The 22,528-nt window shown below is 41.0% G+C and overlaps 1 protein-coding gene across 2 annotated transcripts in view; it reads right to left on the reverse strand.

Moving 5' to 3' along the window:
• The window catches only part of WWC3 (WWC family member 3), a 101,999-nt gene extending 81,558 nt beyond the window's left edge, over positions 1-20,441 (reverse strand). For both annotated transcript variants that reach the window (XM_030457942.1, XM_030457932.1), the window contains exon 1: positions 20,313-20,441. The gene's annotated coding sequence lies outside the window, so the exon portion shown is untranslated. The remainder of the gene's footprint in view (positions 1-20,312) is intronic.
• Positions 20,442-22,528: the final 2,087 nt, after the last annotated feature.

Raw genomic sequence — 22,528 nt, forward strand, 5'->3', positions numbered from 1 at the left:
TAACACCTGGTTTAATTTAATAGGTATTAAAGATATTGTGAGATATTGTAAGCACAGACAAGTTCTCCCGGAAACTTTTAACATCTATCAAACTTTAATGTTGAGAAGGAAAAAAAAAAATAAATTCATTGTCTTCAGAGATTAATTTTATTTTTATTTCTTGCTTCCTCCAAAAGTAGCCATGAAAAGGAGGACTCACCTTGTCCTCAATGAAGAGCTCATCCTCACATACTTGTCCAATTAAGCCCAGCACATCCACTGTCTTGAACCTGCACTGCTTTGATCTCCATTTTCCAAAACATGAGAACTACAAAAGCATTCTCAAACACACCTTCCAGATCAGACATGAGCTTCCCCATACGGACACATACTTCCCTTTCCATTGCTGTTATTACAAGCTTTTATAAGCATAACTTTTGACTGTACATACATCTATCTGAATAAGGACAAAAAATATTCCTTTTTTTTCTTAGTACTGCTTCCTTCTTTCACACAGCACTGGGAGCCACCCCAGCTCTCCTGAGCTGAAGGCAGCCACTCCCTACACATGGATGGGCAGCTTCATGGGTGCCTCCACCAGCACTATGCAGTGACACCCCAGTGCCTCATGGCACACACTCCTAGAGCTTGTTCCAGTGTGCAGGAGAGGGACACAGCTCCCTCCTCATGAGCTGGCATGGAAGTGGGCACATCCTGACAGCTTCCGTGATGCAGCATTGGAGAGCAAAAACTCGAGGGTTATTTGATGCTCATTTGTAAATACAGTTTATCCTATCACGTGCTGTTAACAGTCATGTGCATCTCATTAATTTTCAAAGTATTCTGATGAACTTGTGGCTACTGTCTTCCCCAAAGAAAACCACTACAGGCTAAGTTGCCAAATGTTCTGTACTGTGATGGACACCTATTACTCACCCCCATCAAACTCATAAGAAGAAAATTTTCAATTCCAGCTCCACAGTCAGGAGACACAGCTTAACACATGAGAGAAAGGATATGAGAAACATATATATATATATATAGTATCATGCTTGGCTAGCACAACTGTAACATAAATATGAAGACGAATAACTCCAACAATTTTTAATGCTCCTTAAAACATCATACCTACAGCCTTTGATAGCAAGGTAGGAAGGAGAGGGGAAGAGGGAGAGAGAGAGACCATAGAATCATCATTATCGTGATTGAAAAGGACCTTCAAGATCATCAAGTCCAACCTGCAATCCTACATCACCATAACCACTAAATCACCTCCTGAAGCCTCATGTCTACCCATTTTTTTTAATAGCTCCAAGGACGGCGACTCCACCCCCTCCCTGGGCATCCAGTTCCAATGCTTCACCACTCTTTTGGTGAAGAAATTTTTCCTAACATCCAATTTTTCCTAACATCCATTTCCTGCATCTCCCCTGGCACAACTTGAACCCATTTCCAAATCACATCATTCCATCTTCAAATTTCCAGATCGCATCATTCCATCCTCCAATCAAATTTCCTCACTGCTACATTTTTTCATGGCGCATTTACTTCAAATATCTAGTCAAAGTAATATAAGACTCAAGAACCAAGATCTTCAGCATTTGGAAGGCTGCAAGTGGAAGTGTCAAAGTATCTCTGATTTTAGGAAGTATTTTACAAAGGAAAAGCATGAATGTTAGCAAACAAAGCAGAAAAAAAAAAAAGAACTAAATCATTACATTAGTCTTGTTTTATTTGTATTCAGGCAACCACAGTATTCATTTATAATCAAAGTACCACCATAGTATTAAGAAATACCGTAACTAGTACCCACCTCAACACCAGATACAAGGAGTGTAAAAATAACACCACACAAAACCACACCTGGCCAAGCAGAGAACTGAACTTGAATATCCCACTGTATCCCATACACTCCCTCACTTCGGAGAGACATGATGAAAACAGGCAGATAATGTTTTAGGACTGGTATTTTATAACAACTAGAAGAGGAGGTTAGAAAAGGCACTGCAGTAATACAGCTGGGAGACAGAGCAATGAATGTAAAGCAGGACTGTGGAAGACTGGGAAGAAAGATTTAAAGGTGTTTTTCTGTTTCTATCAAGTATTTGAAAAGGCCAATTTAACATCTACTTTGAGATTCCAAATCTTTCTGAGTAGCTATGGTGATTGGATTATGTTAGAAAAATGAAGTCACTGTTTTATTTCAAGAACTTTGCTTAAGATAACTTTATTAATACAATAATATTGTTTAGATATATACACATATGTATACTCCAAAACAAGAGGTGATAGTTATAACCCCATTTAACTAACCCTGCCATACTACATATTTTATTTTTAAATAAACTTTGCTTTATAAACTAAACCTTGCAAGAAAATAACTATCACCTACAACATGCACAAAAATAAAGTGAAATGATCTCTGTAAAGAAAGTAACTTTACAGTACACGTACTGTAAATTAATGCAGTAAGTTACTCCATACAAACACTAAACAGTTTGTCTACGCAGGATGTTCCCAGCAGACTCAAAGGAGTTCTCCCCTGCCTTCCATGGGTAGAACTTCCAGCTAATTCAGTAAGGCACAGAGCTCCATCTAATATAATCTAGCCTACACAGGGCTTGTTAGCTCAGGTTTGGTGATGAATTAACCACAGTCACCTGGCTCCCGACCAGCTCTAAGCAGGAGCCGAATTTGCAACATAGCATTTAGACACAACTGAGAGAGTCTCCTAATGAAATTGCTTACTCACCTTATTCACCTCACTTACATCATCTAGTGGAATAAACTACTCACCCACACTGCTACACGAAAAGCATTCACATGGAAGAATGTTTATTCACACCCATGCTTACTGAACCCCAGCTTTTCCAGGTAGAAAAAGATGTTCTTAACTAAAGCCAAAACCTAAGTGAACAATACCTGCTGACCAGGAAAACTATGGTAGCCACTAGTTTTGACTGTATTTCATGCAATTCGTGTCTGATCCTTATGAAGAGAAAACGACTGCTAAGAGCTCCAGGAAGTACATGAAAAGGAGGTATCACACCAAAAAGCCCTCTGCAGAACTCTGGGTTGCAGTTTCCTCAACACACACAGGAAAGCAAACATAAGCCCCAGGCAGTGTACCACAAGCAATGCAGTCATAAATCTGTACAACGGTTTGTTTCATTTATGGGGGAATAGTGAATCTATTGCACACACACCACAGAACTATGATAGTAAAAGCCTGTACTATAAAAACTGACATACTCATCTCAAAAATGTATTTCCATTACTTACCAGATTTTTAAAAAGCACTTGGTTTTTAGAAATTGACTTCAGTTTTAATGAACTGGCTAGTAGGAGCTGGCAGACAACAGGGGCAATAAAAAAAAAAATCAAGAGCTTGTAGCCCTATCTTCTATAAAGATACGGATATGTGATTTTTATTAATAACAATACTAATTAATAGACCTAAATCTATTTGGTTTTCATTCCATCAGTGAGTATCAAATTTTAGGGAAACTCCGTAGATAGTTCAAACACTTCAGAAGTTTCATCTTGAAGAAAGCAAGAAGCCCATGTGCACACCTGATCAGGTGTCAGAAAATCTGCACAGGATCAAGTGGATACAAACATCCCAAACATAAGGCAAAAAGTGTCCAGCAGAACTCTCACCTTCCCCAAAGTCAATCAGCCGTAAGACACAAACCCACAGGAAACCAGACTTCATTAGTTCCGGTACTCACGGAAATACCTGATTTCTATAAATGGAAACATTTTCCACATAACATCCACTGTGAGCTTCTATGGCATATCAAGCTCAGTACCCTGCAAGGCATCTCCCTGCCCTACCCTAGACGCTCACGTGCGAGCTACCCAAATATTTTCCCTTCCAAATGTTATTTTCTTTAAAAATACATTAAATATTTCCTTGAAAAATCCACAGCTAGTCCTATTTATGTGACTGTTTGCTGGGTGGAACAAAGTTAGATGCTAAGCTGGAAATACCGTAACAGCTGAGTATTTTAACTGGCAACACCCTTGTAATGAATGCAATGCCTGTGTGTCATATCAGCCAGAGACTCTGCAACCTTACAAATCTGACGTCTCCCAGCTTGAAAAATTAATTTAGCAGGTTTATTAGAATTTCACATGCCCATTTTCACAGATGTTCTTCCACTGAAAAGACCCAAGAGAGCTGTATAATCTGTATATTAAAGTTTAATCGGTGATGATCTCAGTAGCCAGCTCAGGCAGGTCAATATGCCATCCCTCCAAAACTGTACAAAACTTTTGTGCCGTGCCATAAGAATGTTTATGTTACAGTAGTTTTTCTCTAAAATCCAAACACAAAGTGGAGGTCATACATTGCTTTTAAATACTGAAATCTTACCTATTTCAGACAAAGATCAATAGCCTTATTACCTGTACTGTTCCATCAATACGATTAGGAGTGTCCTACAAGGAACTTGTCCTACATAAATATGAATTGTATAAAAAGAATGCTGCAGTTCCTTGAGTATCTAACACTGTTGGGCTTAGGATATTTATTTTTTTCCCCAAATTTTAAAGCAAACATATGAAGTCTGCTCTACTTTTTCCTTAGCACAGCCACCAGATGTATTGCAAAAAGGCACATCCATTTTCCATTTGAGTATTTCCTGATAGTTTGTTGCCACATTTTATTTTAAACCTGAACTTCAGTGAGGTGTGCTTGGTTGCATTTTAGAAACGATGGGGACAGCAGAGAACTGAGGTAACAGGGGATTCAGTAATCCAGTAGATATTGGGAGTCTTGATTAAAAATATTTCTGTGATTAAAAGTGACCCACCCATGAGAATCAAAGAGTTAGGAATTTGGAGACATGCCAGTTCATACAATAACTGTGTTTATTTGTTTTAATAAATATTTAAGAAGCACGACTTGTGGTATTAGATACAAGCAAGTCCTTGGTTAAAAGGCCTTTCGGTGTGACATAAGCAAATACAGTCAATCCTCTTAACTTGTCCGACTTCAACATTCAAGGCTAATCTGGTTTTAGGTCAGGAAAAAGACTGTGGTCTATCATTTTAAACAAACCATTGTAGTAAAACGTGAACAGGAAATTCCTAACTACACTGTTCAAAAAACAATGATTAGAAAAACAACGCCAGCTCACAAAGTACAAGGAGCCTAAAACTACCACAGGACAGTCTGGGTGGAAAATAAAAATAAAAACAAAACACACACATAGAGCTACCTTGCTCTTTTTTAATTTCCCCCATACCAACTCCCACTCCTCATGCTCATCTCCCCACAGGGGCCAGAGGTCCTCTGGACCTTGCCAAGGGAGAAACCTTCGGATCTGAAGGGGGAAGTGAGCCATATATACAGCTTTGTCTGATACCTTGGAAATATCCTGCCTGCGGGAGTTAGTGCAGGCATGCCATTCATTCCACAACATATAAATGCCCTCTTTAGAGCCTCATCTGAGCAGCAGTTTCATTTGGATTTTAAGGCACAGGTCTGCCTTGTTTTTCAATAAGCTGAAAGCTATTTTTACCATGAAAGAAAAAAAACAAACCAACCCCAACGTTTTAAAAGACTGCCTGAGAGTATACAGACAGTATACAAAATGGGTAAAGTGTGGACTCAAAGAAAATCTCCTGTATTAGCATTCTATTCATAGCACAGATTTCCCTCTATTAAATATAAAGGAAAAAAATACAGAAAAAAAAAGTATACAAAAAATGAAACAAAGAAAAAAAACCACCAAAAAACCCACACAAACTCAACAAACAAAAAACTGCCAAACAAAAATATCCAAAAGTTAAACCCCACCAAATTTCATGTATTTTAATTTCTACCAGGTGTAGTATCTTTCATCAATTCTTCAACTGTAGTGTTCCTAAAATTATTTGGAACTTACTCTGGTAAAACTCTGGGCAGTTGACCAACTTCACTAGTCAGGAGAAAAAAACCAATGTATTCTAAATGAGACAGAAACGACAGTAAATTGAACTATTCAATTTTTAATGTAATGTAATAACATTACACTGAGAGCCTATTTATCCATACAAGATGTCAGGAAAACTTTTTTTTTTCTTTACATGAGACATATCCTAAAAATACCTGGATGCAGCTATAAGTATTAAAAAATCTTCATCCACTTTGAAAAATAAGCTTCAGAGTGCGCACATGAAAGGCCAAAGACAGAAAAAAGGAACATATGACTTCAGAAGACTTGCATTTTAAAGAACACCATTTATAGGCTGGAAGGCAAGTAGAAAATTTCCAAAGCCAGGAGACTATCCACATATTTGGGATGTTCCTAATAGAATGAGAGTTTTAGACAAATGGTAATTTACTTTTGGTAATTTACTTTTTAAAGTGGACAGGAAAACCTTCTACAAATGATCCACAGATTTTAGATATAAAGGAAAGAAGCTTATAGTTGTGACTAAGGTAGAAAACAAGGATGGTTTTCTTTATCAATTGATGTCAGGAAGAGTAAAAGAAATATCTAAAGAACAGTGTGGGGAAATGGTCATATGTGCAAAACTTGAAAAAACCCAGATGTTCACATACTGTACATATTCACACAAAGGTGATATTACAGAAATTTCTTATATTAAGCTTTAACGATAAAGTGATGCAGCTGTACTTTAAAACTAGAACATTTTTTTTAATAGCATGAACCCCTTACATGTAAGGCATTAGAAGAAAAAACTTTATCAATAACCTCTTCCAGATACCGATTTCCAAAAGAATAAGGTAATGGCCAAAAAACCAAACCAAGTTCTGGTGAGCATTAACAAAAGAGTACTATTGACTTAGAATTGTTTAGCAGACCCTGCGAAACAGAAGGAAGGACACAGCTCACTCCTAGCAGGCAGATGTCCAGAGAAGAAGATCAGCTACATCATCCTGTTAGCAAACAGAAGCCCTGAACAGGCACGGGCAGATCAGCAAGATTATTCCCAGAAGTAATTTACCTAACACAGTATTACAGCATATTATGGCACAAGAGAGCTCACTTTGTACCTATCACAATCTCTACGTACAAGGCCCTCTATACTTCAGGGGAATTCAGAAGTTTACAAAAATGGACCATTTTCCATAAACACCAGAGCTTTATCTAGACTGTCAGATATTCAGAATATCATGACAAATTTTATGAAAGTGTTTAAAAAAATGTTTATCTATCTGCATCCATATGAACCACCTGGTGTTTAGCCTTTTATTAAGTCATGTAGAGTCATTCTATAACCTGGCTGAGCATGAATACAGGTTTACATCTAAGCTCAGTAAAATATTCATATGACCTTTAGATGCTCTTCTGGGAAAACCCAAGACATTATTTTCTAAGCACATGACACACTCCTAAAAGAAAAAAAGGTGGAATATAAAACATTTTGCCCCCAATCTCACAAGCTGTTTCTGAAAATGTACTAAAAAATAAGGTACTCAATAATTCCCCAAGCTTACTAAGAACAGATTCAGTACAAAGAATTGGGAGGTTCTGAGTGACATTCACAGCCAATGATAGGTAATATTACTGTGCTTTTTCTTTAAAACAAACAAACAAACAAAAACAAAACCAAAACAAACAAAACAAGACCACCACAAACAACCAACAAAACTGATCATGGCTCAGCACATCTTCCACAGATCATTTCCCACAAGTATTTCTCAACTTCAGCTTTCCAGGTTGTAAAGTTTGAATGTTTAACAACTGAAGCATTGAGGCTATAGCTGTAGGAATTCTTGTAGATGCTAAGTGCCTGAAATTCCAGATGATTAAATGAAATTACACAAAACATTCACATACTCCTTCCTACAGATTTGTATTTGGATACTTGATCACAGACTAAACAGGCTTTTTGCTCTGAAAGCCTCCTATCATGTTTAAATGAAGAAATTTTTCACACTTTTCCAAAACAACATAGAAGCACATACAGAAAACTACTTCAAAAGACACTAAGGAATTTGCAAAGCAGCTTATTTTACATTAAGAAAATAATTCCTGGAAACACAGGATCTTCGTAGTATCATCAATCAACTAGAATCCAAGAGTCAGCATGATCATAGACATCTTGACACTTTACTCCAAAAAAAGGCTAAAGGAAAAGATTTTATTTTAAAGGCAAAAATTAAAGCATTTACTGACGATTTTTGGAAAAAATATTTTTAGATGTAACTAATTAAAATATTAAAAAAAAAAAAACAGAACAAAAAATTCTCAATTGCTTAAGCCAATTGTGCATGATTCAGTAGCAATTTTTTTTCTCTCAACATCATCATCTTCCTGAACAAAAGGTACTAAATAACACTTCAAGAACACTAATCATGCCCCACACTGAAGATCAGTTTAAAAGGACTCACTCTTAAAGTGCACGGGACTATTAAATACAAACAATGTGAAAGGAAGATCAGGTCAAGCACAAGAATCTCTCATTGTGACTCTGTGCATCATCCCCTTGGCTAAGGCAAAAGGTTACAAGTATCTTGTTACTACTTTTGATTAATACAGGTAACTGGAGTCACTGAAGTCCTGGCTATAAACAAGTACATTAAAATGCTGGACTACATGTGCATTAACCTGCAGTATCTAGGGGCTGAGAACCGAGTGAAATCAAAAAGAAGTTTTCACAATCTACCTTCCTCTTGATGGCATGAGCTTTACTCAAAGTTTCACTAAAGGCAACGCAAACCAGTTCAGATACAAAATACAGATGATGAAAAATACCTGACCATTTTTAATGGAAACACCTTTGCTTTTCTTTTGTGGAAAATAATTTTTAAAACCTCCACGAAACATGGCTGTTTAGTTAAAACTATGTCTTTTGCCATGCAGATGAGAAAGCAGCATCAAAACCAAACTGCAACTGAGAAGTAGGCTTCAGTAGATTATAGACTATATAGTAGATTATTCTTCTAAAAGAAGAATTCACTGTCTGAAACATTAAAAAAAATGAAGAAACTGGAAGTTCACGTGTGTAGGTGTATTTTGGGAAGTACTGTATGTGATTACTCAAGAGGAATCTCAAGACACATGAGAAATCAGACCATTGTTTCAAACTAAAGCAGCTTTAACCATCTTTCTACAAGCTGGCACTAGTAAACATGTTTCTAAACAAAAAAAAAACCATCATTTAATTGACCCAACTGAGCAGCTACATTAAAATGGAATTCAGATGCCTGTGTAGAGTCTTGAGCACATGGTGCCCATTTATCACAAATCTTAGTACACCCATAACCACAAGAGCAGGACCAAGTTTTTCCTTGAATAAACTATGAGCTGGTAGAAAAACAAAGATAAGAGAACTCAAACCACCACAAAGTAGCGTACACTGTTTTCTTTAAATGTCATCGCCCAGTACACTGCATAGAGCTGGAAATAAGCATATGAATATGCAATATGCAAGTTCTATAAGTTAATTTTGACAAGTTACCTATTGCATTCTGAGTCTTTATATGCATTTCCGAGTTCTTGGGTTTTTATTATAAAAAGAGATGCTTCCTCTAGCTTATCATGAACAATCAACAGGTTAATTTGTGTTAGTCATCAATTTTAGTGTTAGAAACTACTAAGATACAACTACAATTGATCTATAAGCCAACAGCAATGATGGTCATTACATCATTTTTTCTGGGATTCTGTGCCTTATTCTGAAGTGGGGGGTCTGGGTGTTTTTACCCGTGTGCCGTATCACATCTTTAATACTCTGTCTTGTCTTCTTACTCAAAAGTTATTGTTGGGGCAGCAGATGACACACATTAAGTGTTTAAACACTGATTTCCAAATGCGTAACAATACTTTCTCCTATCTGCTAATCATCCTTGTATTGCCAAAAGAAAGCCCCAATGATGGTTTACTTTTTATTCTGACATTCTCTTTTAAGCATTCATGGAATTGCAGTTCATGACTAGTAACTCTGGACTGTATCCTCCTCTGAGGAGTGTGTCACAATTTGTTTATGCTACAGAATTAAATAATTATACAGCACTTCAACTGCCTTTCCAAACATGGATAAGCCCCTCTTTCTAAGAATGCATTGTATATTAAGGTTTTCTAAAAGTCTTCTTTTTAGTTGTTCACACTGTAATTCAAGATTAAATAAGTCAGTTTTGAAATAGTATGCATATACAGCTTTGATACCAAACTTTGTATTTGGCCATATAAAATCCTAACCTCTGTGTGTGTGAAAGAGCTTTAGCCTAAGTACAATATAAATCAAAATAGTTTCAACAATATCCTCCATAGATATTTCATCTTGAAAATAACTCTTTCAGAAAGCTATGAAAGATATCCTTTGATTCTCTGTTGCTGGTTCAAGGGTGTTGATATCACTCTACTTTATTTCTGTCCCATTGCCAATTTAATATACTGAAATAGAAAAAGTCTTTGACAACAAAAAATGAAAAAACAGTTGCTTCAGCTTTTGATATTCACTAATTCAGCCCCTGATGGCAATCATCTCCTTCAGCCAAAAGAACTAACAGTACAGCACAGAATCTCCTCAACCCTGCAAACCACAGGGAGACCACCAAGCTCATCAGTGGACACAAGAGCCTTTCCTACTCCATCAAATATCCACAAAAAGGCAGAGAAACAAACTAAGAAATACTGCAGCTTATTTGATCATGCGACATATACCTAGAGCAAACCTCACCAGGAGGCTAGCTATATATTAAAGGGCTGACTCAAAAGATTCAATGGGCCATTAAATGTGACAGATCATGTCTTGCCATGCTTTTAGCACACCCTAATTGTACTAAGTCCAAATTAATCTTCCTATCTGGAACAGAATCAAGAAATTATCAAGACCTTTGTATCATGGCAGAAGAAAGCCTACATCCCTGTTCCCTTGCCATTAATAACTACTTAAGAACTGATGGATTTATCTCCATCAAACAGGCTTGGCAAAAAATACATCATCAAAGTCCCCGCTCCTCTATGTAAGTGGAGAGACAAAAATCTTTTTCATCTAATTGAGATATTACAACCTTCTCCTCTACAACCTGGCAATTTCAACCTTGACCCACTACAGTCCCTTAAAAAAATTCCCCAGTGCCAGTGTAACAATCTTTTGATGAGTCACAGCTACAAATACTCCTTACAAAGCCACCTTCCAAGTCCCCCCAAGAGCTGGGGTTTTTGTTGAGGTACTAACATGCCTTTTCATGTTCCACCCTTTCCCAGTTACATCCTACGCCTCTAAACCAAACCCAGATCCTCCTTGAAGATGCTCCACTGTCAAGTTCCTCTCCACATCTTGCACATCTTATTCTGTTTCCTCTCAGGCACACCTCCAAGGTAATGCAGTGCTGATATCCTCCCCAGACACCGGTCCAGGTCCTCGATCAAATTCTCTCATACAGCAACTTCAGGGAAGGCAACGTCAACTATTGACTTCACAAAATATTTCATGGGTGTTTCCAAACTGCTACTGATACCCCAAATCAGTTCTGCTGCTTGTAGCCCTCTCACGTAACAGCCACTTCAATGCTGCTTCTCAGCTAAAAAACTGACTCTGCCACCTATTTGACTTCTGTTGGCTTTTATACATCCATCTAATGTCTTTGACTCCTTCCTTTTTAAACATAACTCAAAGCTTGTTTAGAAATGTGTTGTTTTCCTGTGAGGGTAATTTAAAAATCAGTAGTCAGGACTGCCACTCACAAAGAGGATTTACTCAAAGAAGGTTTTAAACTGACTCATCACTTTTGCCTAATCCAATTCCTTACTGAATTAAACTTAATTGACATAAGCCACTTAAATACTCATCTGCCCTGAAGGTTAAATCAGCTTAGGGACCTAAACCAGCTGAAAACTACCCTTCCCAAAATGAGACAAATAAAATACCATACAGACTTTTTTTTTTTTTCCCCTAATTCATTTTACCATAAGGTCAGATAAACACCAGCACCAGTGCAAGAGAGGGGCAAGAGCATGAGTCTGGCAGGGAGGACACTGCTGCTTTTGGCAGCAACTAAGCAGTAGCTCAAGGGTTCTGTATTGCAAAAGCTCAGAGAGTGGTGCAAGCTGCTCTGCCACCACAGGGAGAGAGGTAGGAAAAGTACCTAGAGCATGTTTTCCTTAGCTAGCTGCTTTCAACCAGAAAGAAGTTGAAGGTTACTTAAAAGCTTCAGTACTGGTTGGCTTTGCTGGTGAATGTGAACTGTCACATCTGCAGCAGATAAGATATTCAGGAAGTTCTATTTTTAACTGCAGGCAGAAAAAGTATTAGTTCTACTTTGTTTCACTAAAATATTAACTAAATACTCCTGCTTGGCCTCAAATACAACTTTACAAAGCTCTACCTTCTGGTAAACAATAAAAAATTATACGCCAAAGTTACACTTAACAGGCACCTCTATGAAGTTTCTTGACAGGACTTTGCTAGATAAGTTTCTAATTTTTTTTTTATTATTATTATTGTCTACCAGTCATTAGTTCTCATGTTTGCACAGTGCTGTCACTGTACTTACATTCACTAAAAACACTAAGTTGTTATCTCTCAAACTAAACTTATCACTAAAATCCAACCCTAACTAGGAATTTTTTTTCTCAAGATAGCAGAACTGAAAACCCAGCCCTAGCCTTGTGACATTTCAAATCTTCCATTTTTACACGTGTCAATTACAGATCCCCCTTTGAAAGATCCTTTAATGCAAACACCTGATTTTCTTTTAACAATGCTCAGGGCTGTTTTATGACAATAAATACAACCATTATGCCTATACTGATTGAGATATATATTGATTTATGTATACAAAGAATAGGGAAGTACCTTCTCCAACAGCTGCAAGCACTGACAACATCTGCCCGATTACCATTTGTCAGTGTGTAAGACCCAAAGCACATGTGAGGCAGTCAGCACCACCTCACAGAACCCTTCAAGGAAAAGCCATCTACCATCACATGGCTGCAATATACTTAAATCACAAGTGCTAATTTAGTCATAGAATCATAGAATCATAGAATTGGCTGGGTTGGAAGGGACCTCAGAGATCATCGAGTCCAACCCTTGAACCACCGTTGCGGTTGCTAGACCATGGCACTGAGTGCCACATCCAGTCTCTTTTTAAATATCTCCAGGGACGGAGAATCCACTACTTCCCTGGGCAGCCCATTCCAATGCTTAGTCCTTTCTAATATGCTCACAAATACAATATGGCAGGTGTCTGCGTTCACCTATGTAATTGCTGAAAATGCTTCCATTTAGAACTACACACACACACACACACACACAAATTTCACTTTTAACGAAACATTAAGAAGCTTAACAGTATTTTTTTTGCTAATGAGGTTTCCACAGCTCAATAGCTGCTTTGATGCTGTAACATACATGCATGAGATCTTGTAGTTTTATGCTATGTAAGTTAGATTTGCAAATTATATCTATTTTAACCAATATAAACCAATTAAGTAAATAATTAGTAATAACTTGTACTCAAGAAAAAACTTTCACCTCTAGGAAGAGAGAGTAGATATCTCCCACCTCTATTTTCTGACACACTGAAATATTGCTAAAAACATTTATAATGCTCAATGACTGGAGATGTAGCATTCATTTTTAACAATATCGAATTACAAGAGTGGTTTATCAGAAAACACAAATGCTCACTTCATACAGACATTGCTTCTTCCCAAGCAACATAAATCTGACAAGAAATTAAAAGCCATTTTTAAAAACATTTAAATCAGACAGCTGGTATCAAGAAAAAAGGCAATAATATCATGAATCAGGTGATTAACATTTAATTGTCAGAATCTATCAGACAAAAGATTCAGCTTGAACTAACATTAATTCTACCATGTTTGAGGCTATGTCCAGTTTCATAGAAGCTACAATACGAAGTTAAATATCTGCCTAACTGAAAATGAACTACCCAGGGTTAATAAATAAATAAATAAAATAAATTAACTTATCTCCCTCCTGAAAGGTGGTTAGGTAGATTTACAATGGGTGTGTGGGTGGGTGTGTGGGTGTGGGTGTGTGTGTGTGTGTGTGTGTGTGTGAATGTCAGCGTCCCTTTAAAAACATTACTGGATTATTCTGAACAAGAACTAAAGTGCAAGTATGTGCAGATTGCCCAGGAAGGCTTAGGGCACCCCAGCCCTTTCCCAACACCATGAGCTGCAGCATGTATTCCCAGTCACATGCCAAGGGAGCAGTCGCACAGCTTTCCCATCCACGCTGTGGCTGTGGCTGCATCCAGGCTTGATGTTTGCACAGAAAATCCAAAACATCTGGACCTCAAGTGCTACTTTATATGCAATGTTTTTAAGATACATTCTATCGGGTCCCCTGTATTTACTGCTAACTCGAGGCAATCTAATGATGAAACTACTGTGACTCAGATGCCTCAAGTGATGGAGATAAATTTGCTTTCTTCTTTGCTGTGTTCAGAGAAATAACCAGATAAAGAAGTTCTCCATTATCTAATGAAACGATGACTGCTCTGCCAAGCCTTATGGGTTACATTCAGCTGCATCTACAATAAATAGGTCAAATGAAATATCAATGCAATGGAGGCAGTAAAAGTAGATGGTCACAGACAATGGTACTTCAAGAGATAGCTGACTTAAAACAGGAAAAAACAAACAAAAAAAACTGAATTAGATAATTTAATCTAGAAAGGGGAAAACTACTCTGACATTTAATATCTCTTAATATTAAAAACATATCATAATTCTGGGTTCGACGTCTAGCTATCATGTATTATTATAAATCCACTAAGCAAAAAAGCTCTGAAGTCTCCGATATCATCTCTCTTTATGAACAGTACTCAAACCACTTCTTAAACATCACTTCAGCTGAATAAATCAAGCTCTTTCACTCTCATGGGAAAGCATGTTTTCCAGATATATAATCATTCCATTTTTTTTTCCCCTTTACAATTATCTGCAACTCTTGTGAGCCTGGCACTGACAGCTGAGAGAGCCAACCTATAAAATCACAACCAAATTAGGATTTCACTAGTTCTGCTCCCCTTTAAACATTTTCAAGACATCCCTTCCAAAAATATATTTTTGTATCCTATAGGTTACATTTTATGTTTTACATTAAGTCTGCATCACAGTCATAAGAGGCTGTGATTAAAATCAGTCCAGCCATCATGATGTTTTCAGAGGGAATATTAAAATAACAATCAACAATCACTTTTTCTTCCCTTCCCACAAACAGCATTAGTTTAAACAAAAACTGTGTTAACACAGCTGATAATCAAAATACAACAAAAAGGAAGGAGACATGAGAAGTCTGAAAACACATGTGAACTCTAAGCAAACTTTCAAAAAAATGTCAGTGATACTGTTTGGTTGCCTTCATCCTTCTGATGCTTTGAAAATAAATATATTAATTCTAATACTGAATTACACTAATTGAGACACTCAGCGTGGAGGTTTAAGCTAAACCCAGGAAAAAATTGTGAAAAATCTTTATTTAAATGCTTCTGATTGTCTTTGGGTTCCTGAGTAACATCAACTGGACAGATACAATACTCTAGGAGATACTCACTTGGCTTGACAAAAACACTGTTTCCTTTCTAGTGGGATCATGTGCTGGCGTGCCAAAAGATCTTTGTCTCACTAGGGAGGGGCACATCTTCCACTATTGGAAAAAAACTTCAGAAGTGATTCCTATCTATTTCAAAGCCCTCTGATCTGGTCTCAGTGTTGCTCCTCTCCATGTAACAAATGAAGCAAGAAAATATATGAAAAAAAAAAAAGTAGTTTGTAACTAAAAATGCTCTCAATATAACTTAAGATGCAGTCAAGCAACTTCAGTATGGAATTTTCTAGCTTTGAATATTGGCATGAATATTCTCTTGCTTTACTTGCAATCTCCTTTTTCTTCCTAAAATCAAACTGGGGAAGGAGATTCTGCATCGTGCATCATCACACCACCACGTGGGTTTGAACACCTCACTTGATCTCGTGCAGTGCCATAAGAAAGGAAACAACAGTAGTAATGGACTGGCTTCGTCCTACCACAGAGAGAGAAGAGGCAAACAGGGTAACAGACATTTGCTAAAAGCAAATATATTATCATAATGAGAAGTCCTGAAATAGTTCGACAAAAAAACAGCCAGCACTCTGGACCTTTCTGCCCATCACTCACTGGAGTGTTTCTACTGCACACCTAATAGCACAAATACCTGCCTACTGACAGGATTTCCCAAGGTGACTCCTTGTTTCAAGCCCTTTAGCCTTTCCTGCTTATTTCCAATCTCCACAACTCTGGCTTTTCATCAGGCTCTTCATCCAGCACATCCTATACTTCCTGATCCCCGTCTTCAAACTTCACACAAAGTTTTTATATTATCTTCAAACTATCTTCCTTTCTTCACCTAGACTTTGCATGCTGCCTTGCACGAGTATCTTCTGACTCTGAAAATTTTCCTCATCCAGAATTAAGGCTCCTTCTTTTCCCTCAGGGTTCCCTGTACAGCCAAGAAAAGAGCTGACACCATCACACCCTGAACTCTCACCAGACCGGTTTCTTCTTAGCTGTTTTTCCCTGCCCTACTGGTTTTCAGTCCAGTTCCCCTACTTTTTTCTTCCCAGGCTTCAGGTGCCATCCCTTCTTCTCCCTACCCCACAACTCCTGATTGCTTTGATTTCCACAACCTGTCAAATTTCAAGGTCAACCCCACTTGTTCCCATACTGCAAGTTCCAACCCATCTCCTCTACAAGGCCAGAATATTTCTCCTGTGCTCAAATTAAGCAGATTTTAGATCTCAGAATTAAGATGCTGAGGAGGACACAGGACAGAAGAACTCTCTGACTTCAATTAATATACCGGCAGTCTTGCTTGCAGGAAGTTTCTGCAAACACAGATGCTAAAATCTAAGTTTAACCCAGATCATACTGATATTTCAGTGCCTGTCAAACTGACCAAGATGGATTATTTCTCTATGAAAACAAACCACTGCTACACCTTCTGACCTTGCTCCAAAAACCTTGCTCCAAAACAATATTATTTGAATCTTCAAACAAACACCTCACATGAAGAAACTGAAAGAAACACTCCCTTCCCTTTAGCATTGCTGGAAAAAAACCCCTATATATTAGCTGAAGTTTCTCCATATGACAAATCTAACAAGACTCACTAGGTTGGAAAGCTTTTGCCAAACTCCAACCATTTTGGCTAAACTCTAACCACTTGAAAACACAATCTTGTAAGAAACAGCAACAGTAAAATGATCCTTGGTGCCATGAGGATCATCAATATCAACCACAAAAGTCTTGTCTTTTATAAGATCATTTACAATCCCCAGTTATTGACCAGAATCTCAATATAGCAAGTCCTGTGCAAACACAAGATAAAAAGGCAGGTTGCTGCCTTGAAGAACTTATGATCTATTAAGATAAAAGACAAATATTACTGTGAGATAAAACATGCACAGTACGGCTCCATTCTGAGATCTACAGGATCTGCTACACAACCATCCACAATCTGTTTATCACACAGTCCACACAGATCAACACAGTATCATCCCCAACCTAACTACTGATCTGACACTGAAGATGCCTCTGAAATCTGCTCATTGTATCTCCCTTCTACTGTTCTCCTGCTTTTTGCTTCATTTATTCCACTTTTTCTTCCATAGGAAATAATAAGGCCCTCACTTTTGTGTCCCTTATCCACTCTCACTCTGTATTACCATAACATACCTCCCTTGCCCTTGTCACCCTCTGTCTCCCAAACTCCAAAATCCTATTTAGAGAATATTTGTCCTTCCTCAACCTATCCAATTAGCATTTCCTTCTCTTCTTGGCTTCAACAGGAAAAAAAGCTAGCGGGGCGGGAGATATGTTTTTGTTTTTGTTTTTTAATCAAATAACTGCTTCACATTAGATTTGCTAACCAAACTATACAAAAGGCTGAGAAATCTCAGGGGGAATGCTGAAAAGAAAAACAAACTAGTAAGTGCCAGCTACAGTGAAAGACGAGCCTGTGGGGATGCTTATGAGGCTGCTGCCCATAGGAAAGCTTGGAGGTGCTGATTCTCAGAGCCCTGATCAAGTGCAGCATGGCCTGAGGTCCCAAAGTTTTGTCCGGCTCCTCCTGGATTAAAATGAAACCACTTAAACACAGAAAGGGGAGGGTGATCTCTGTCATTCTCTGCCAAAATCAAATGCTATGACACAAAGAGATTAATCTGCCCTCCACTTTTTCATCTTCTATTCCTAAAAATACAGCTTTAGCACCATTTCCCTGCTGCCCTGACCTTTCTTTCCCAAACTTTGGCAGAGCATAAATAACCTAATCCTTCCTACTTTGCTGCTGCCCATGGGAATTTGAATAGGTGCAGTGAAAACTAAAGATCCATCACTTTCTGCTATGCAGAACACAAGTATCTCACTAAAGTAACAACAGTAATCTATCCTCAACCAGACTCTGCAATCATAAAACTAGATCCTTCCACTTGAATTCTACAGAATTCAAGAATTCTACTGATACATGCTCATGAAAACACCATGTCTTTTCTATCTGCTCCAGTGTAAATGTCTCAATCTCTATTCTGCAGCCTGTCCTTCACCAATCTGAAAAATAAATCTAAGATTAAACATCGGTGTAAAAAATGTAGACATTTTCAAGCATCATGTGGCATTTCAATTATTTCTCCAAAACCCAAAGCAACCCTTTTAGCAATTCCATTTAAGTTGAATGGGAACTGAATTTAAACACTGCAGTACAAAGCTAAATCTTTTTCATTACTGTCTGTATGCAATATATTCCAGAAGACAAAACCACATGCCCTCCCAAATTTAGTGGAAAGGATGGCATGCAGAGTAGCCTCAGAGATATTGTTGTGTCATCAGTTACCTTTAACACAACATATTACAAAAAAGCTAACGTTAAAATGCATACACGTTGACAAAAAAATGTGCTATCTAAAGCATACTAACAAATATTTAATGCCTCAGCAAAAAATATATGCATGCATAAGCAAGACAAAAGATCTTGATCTGGTAGGTAAATATTTAGGCTATTTAAACAGTTATGTATCATTGTGCAAGACGGCAGAAATCGCTCAAATTACTACAGTCTTTAACCGAGACTGTGCTTAAATGTTTCTGTGGCCTGCTTAACATTCCAGGCATACTTCTGGCAAGGTAGCCCTGGCTGAGGTTCAAACTGTCCTTGTCCAACTTTCACTTACTATAAAAACATTGTTTAATATAGAAAAGCATACACAGAGACATATGTTTCTTATTTCGCAGACACCTCGAATACTAACACTTATGTTCACCAGCTCCGCATGGAAATTTTTAGGCGAAAGCTTCCAAGCGAGGCTGCGTTCACCGGGGCAGTACCGGCTACACACAGCCCCTACTTACAGCACTTCGAAGCTACGACGCCTAAATACTGCTCATCAGGCAATATTCGACTGATTTTTTTTTTTAACTGTCTGCCTTTATTCGGCCGAATCAAAATTAAAAGGCCTAACCCAAGCTCAGCAGGCAGAGCCAGGCCCGAGAGACGTGAAAAGGCTCCCCCGAAACGAGGCAGCAGACGGGTAATTTGTAGCAGACCGCGTATTTGTCAAACTAACTGCAGGAATTTACCGGTTTGCTTACCTCCACGCAGCGTTATCTTTTATGAGGAGGTAATCTACCAAATTACTTCAGCATGCCTCCAGCCTGCTGCTGCCAATTAGTTCAGCCCGGCTAATAAATCAGAATGGCCAAGCCACTCGGTTAATGCGGGGCTGGTATTTCAGGGGGTACAAACGGAGGCAGAAGGTTCGCGTCTGCCCTATCGCCCTCCGCTCAGAGGCAACACTTGGGCTCAGCACCCACCAAAAAGAGAAAAAAAAACATCCCAACCAAACAAAAAAACTTTAATTCTTGTTTTGTGTGTTTTGGTGTTTTCTTGGGTTTTTGTTTTTGTTTTTAATGAGTCGAATTTAACACCGTAGGCAAACCGGTCAGCCCCTGGAATTGGGGCTCTGCCCCTCCGGTCTGCACACGCATCGATCCGATCGAGGAGGGCCGGGATGACACGGCCGCCCTAACAACTCCTGCCCGACTTCCCGCCTCGAGGCGAAGCGAGCCGAACCGGACCGGACCGCCCCGCCGACAGCGGCACCGGCAGTGCCGTCGCCCACACCCTCTCCACAGCCACGGCCGGGGGAAGGAAAATGTCGCCGATGGGCCTGGCCCCGCCGACGATATGGGGAGAGCACGGAGAAAAGGGGACGGAGACGCAGGGGCCGGCCTCCCCGACCCCCCCTCTCCGCACCCCGTCCCCTACGGCGGCGGGGCCGGCGCCCGACGGAATGAACCGGGCTCGGGCGCTCCTTCCCCCGGATCTCCCTCGTCCGCCGGCGGCTCCCACTCCTTACCTGTCCCGGGGGTCGATCCACGAGGTCTGCCGGGTGTTGTGGTCGATATAAAAGACTCGCCCGTCGTAGTCCCTCGCTTCCTCCCAGCCGGCGGGCAGCGGTAGCTCCGAGCTCTCCCGGCCCCGCTGCCCGCCCGCCGGCGGCCCGCCGCCCTGTCCCGCCGCCACTTGCTGTTGCCGCCGCCGCCGCCCGCCACTCAACCACGGCATGGCCGCTCCGCCGCCGGGCCGCCACCGCCCAGCTCCGGTCGAAACCCGCTCCCCGCCCGCCGCCGCCGCCGGGGCAGCTCCTGTCCCGCACGGGCCGCGGCCGCCCGCCGCCGCCTCCTCCTCTTCCTCCTCCTCCAGCACTAACAGGCGGCCCCGCAGGGAGCGGGACTCGGGCGGCTCCGGCTGCGCCGCGCCGGGCTCATCCTCCCCCGCGTAAGCCTCGCTCCGCGCCGGGACCAGCCCCGCCGCGCTTCCTAACCCCGCCCGGGACCTGCCCCGCGCCGCCGCGGCTCCCAGCCCCCGAGCTCGGCCCGCCGGCCCGAGAGCCCCCGCCCCGCCGCTCAGCAGCGCCCCGCCGTCGCCTCCCCCCACTCCCGCCCGGCGCCTGCCCCGGCCATCTTCCCTCCCTCCCTCCCTCCGCCAGGGCCCGGCCCCTGCCTCCGCCCCTCTCGGCTGTTCCCACGCCGCGGAGAGCCGGGCCGGGGAAAAGGGCCGGAGAAGCAGAGCCCTCCCTCTACGGCCACATCCCCCGGCCTGCTGAGGAGGAGGAGGGAAGCGGCGGGGCCCGGCCGGGCGACCGCACCCCGCGCCACGGAAGCCGGGCCCAGACGCAGACACGTCGACTGCGGGGAAAGGGCGGCAGCCCTCCCGCCGGGGCCCCGGCCGGGGGAAAGTGGCTTGCGGGGCCCCCGGGGCCCGTCCTGTCCCGGCCCTGCGCTCTGCCGCGGCCCGCTGTGGGGTAAGAGGGAGGACGAAGGAAAAGGGGAGTCGTGTCCGGCCTGCTGTGGGTCACGCATCCCTCGGTGCCCACCCGAAAAGCCTCGGGGGTGCTGAGCAACCTGAAAGGTGCATAAGGAGGTGGGAAAGGGACAGAGCTCGGCTGTGGAGCCAGGGAAGTTGATGGAGATGTGTTCAAGACCCCTCGAATCACGGCGATCGTGCTGTATCCATGCTTGGATAATGGATGGTGGAAAGTTACACACTCGAGTCGCTTGACATTTCAACTCTGTCCCTTAATCTCATCCTGCAGAGCAGAAAGCAGCTGTGTCTGATTTGACCTGAGGCTGCTGGAGACCGCAGAGTTCCGGCTTCCACCTAGAATGTAATTCCCCAAAACTTGGTTAGAGCAGAGTTAAAAGTTGGCCTGTGGTACAACATGCCTTTCCAGGACGCTGACTTCAGCTAAACCTTTGAAAATCTGGGAGTAAAGAGTTAAGGTAATGCAGGCTAAGCTTCTGAAAACTGGGACAGCAGTTAACAGTATTATTCTCAAACAACCTTAACTCAGCCCCCTGAAATTGGCAATACCCTATCCAGGGTTATCTTGCAATTCCAATTATGTTCCACTTGAATTCACCATTTTAAATTACTTCTCTGTGAATGTTAATTGCTGCAGTGTGGTTATGGATGCAGGAAATTAGGGGACTTTTGCTTCTGACTTCTTTGGATTTTTCTTTCCTCTCACTGTTACTCACATCCCCAAACCATTAATTATCAAATAACGGAGCGGTGCAGGAGAGAGGCAGTACAACTAATCACAGAATCACAGAATTATTCAGGCTGCAAAAGACCTCTGAGACAGTCAATGACTATGACCTGACACTACCACATCAGCTAGAGCATGGCACTAAGTGACACAACACTTTCCTTAAACACCTCCAGGGATGGTGACTCCACCTCCCTGGGCAGTCCATTCCAATGTCTCATCACCTTATCCATGAGGAAGTGCTTCCTGATAACCAACCCAAACCTCCCCTGGTGCAGCTTCAGGCCATGTCTTCTTGTCCTGACACTCGCTGCCTGGGAGAAACAACCCCAGATTCCTCAGCCTCTCCTCATAAAACTTTCCCCCTACTCTCTTCACCAGACTCCTTGCTCTTCTCTGGATCAGTTCCAGCACCTCAATGTCCTTCTTGAAGTGAGGGTCCCAGAACTTGACACAGCACTCAGTGTGAGGCCTCACCAGTGCTGAGTACAGGGGGAGAATTCCATACCCGGTCCTGTTGG

The sequence above is a fragment of the Calypte anna genome, chromosome 1 (genome assembly GCF_003957555.1).
Source record: "Calypte anna isolate BGI_N300 chromosome 1, bCalAnn1_v1.p, whole genome shotgun sequence".
NCBI lineage: Eukaryota > Metazoa > Chordata > Aves > Apodiformes > Trochilidae > Calypte > Calypte anna.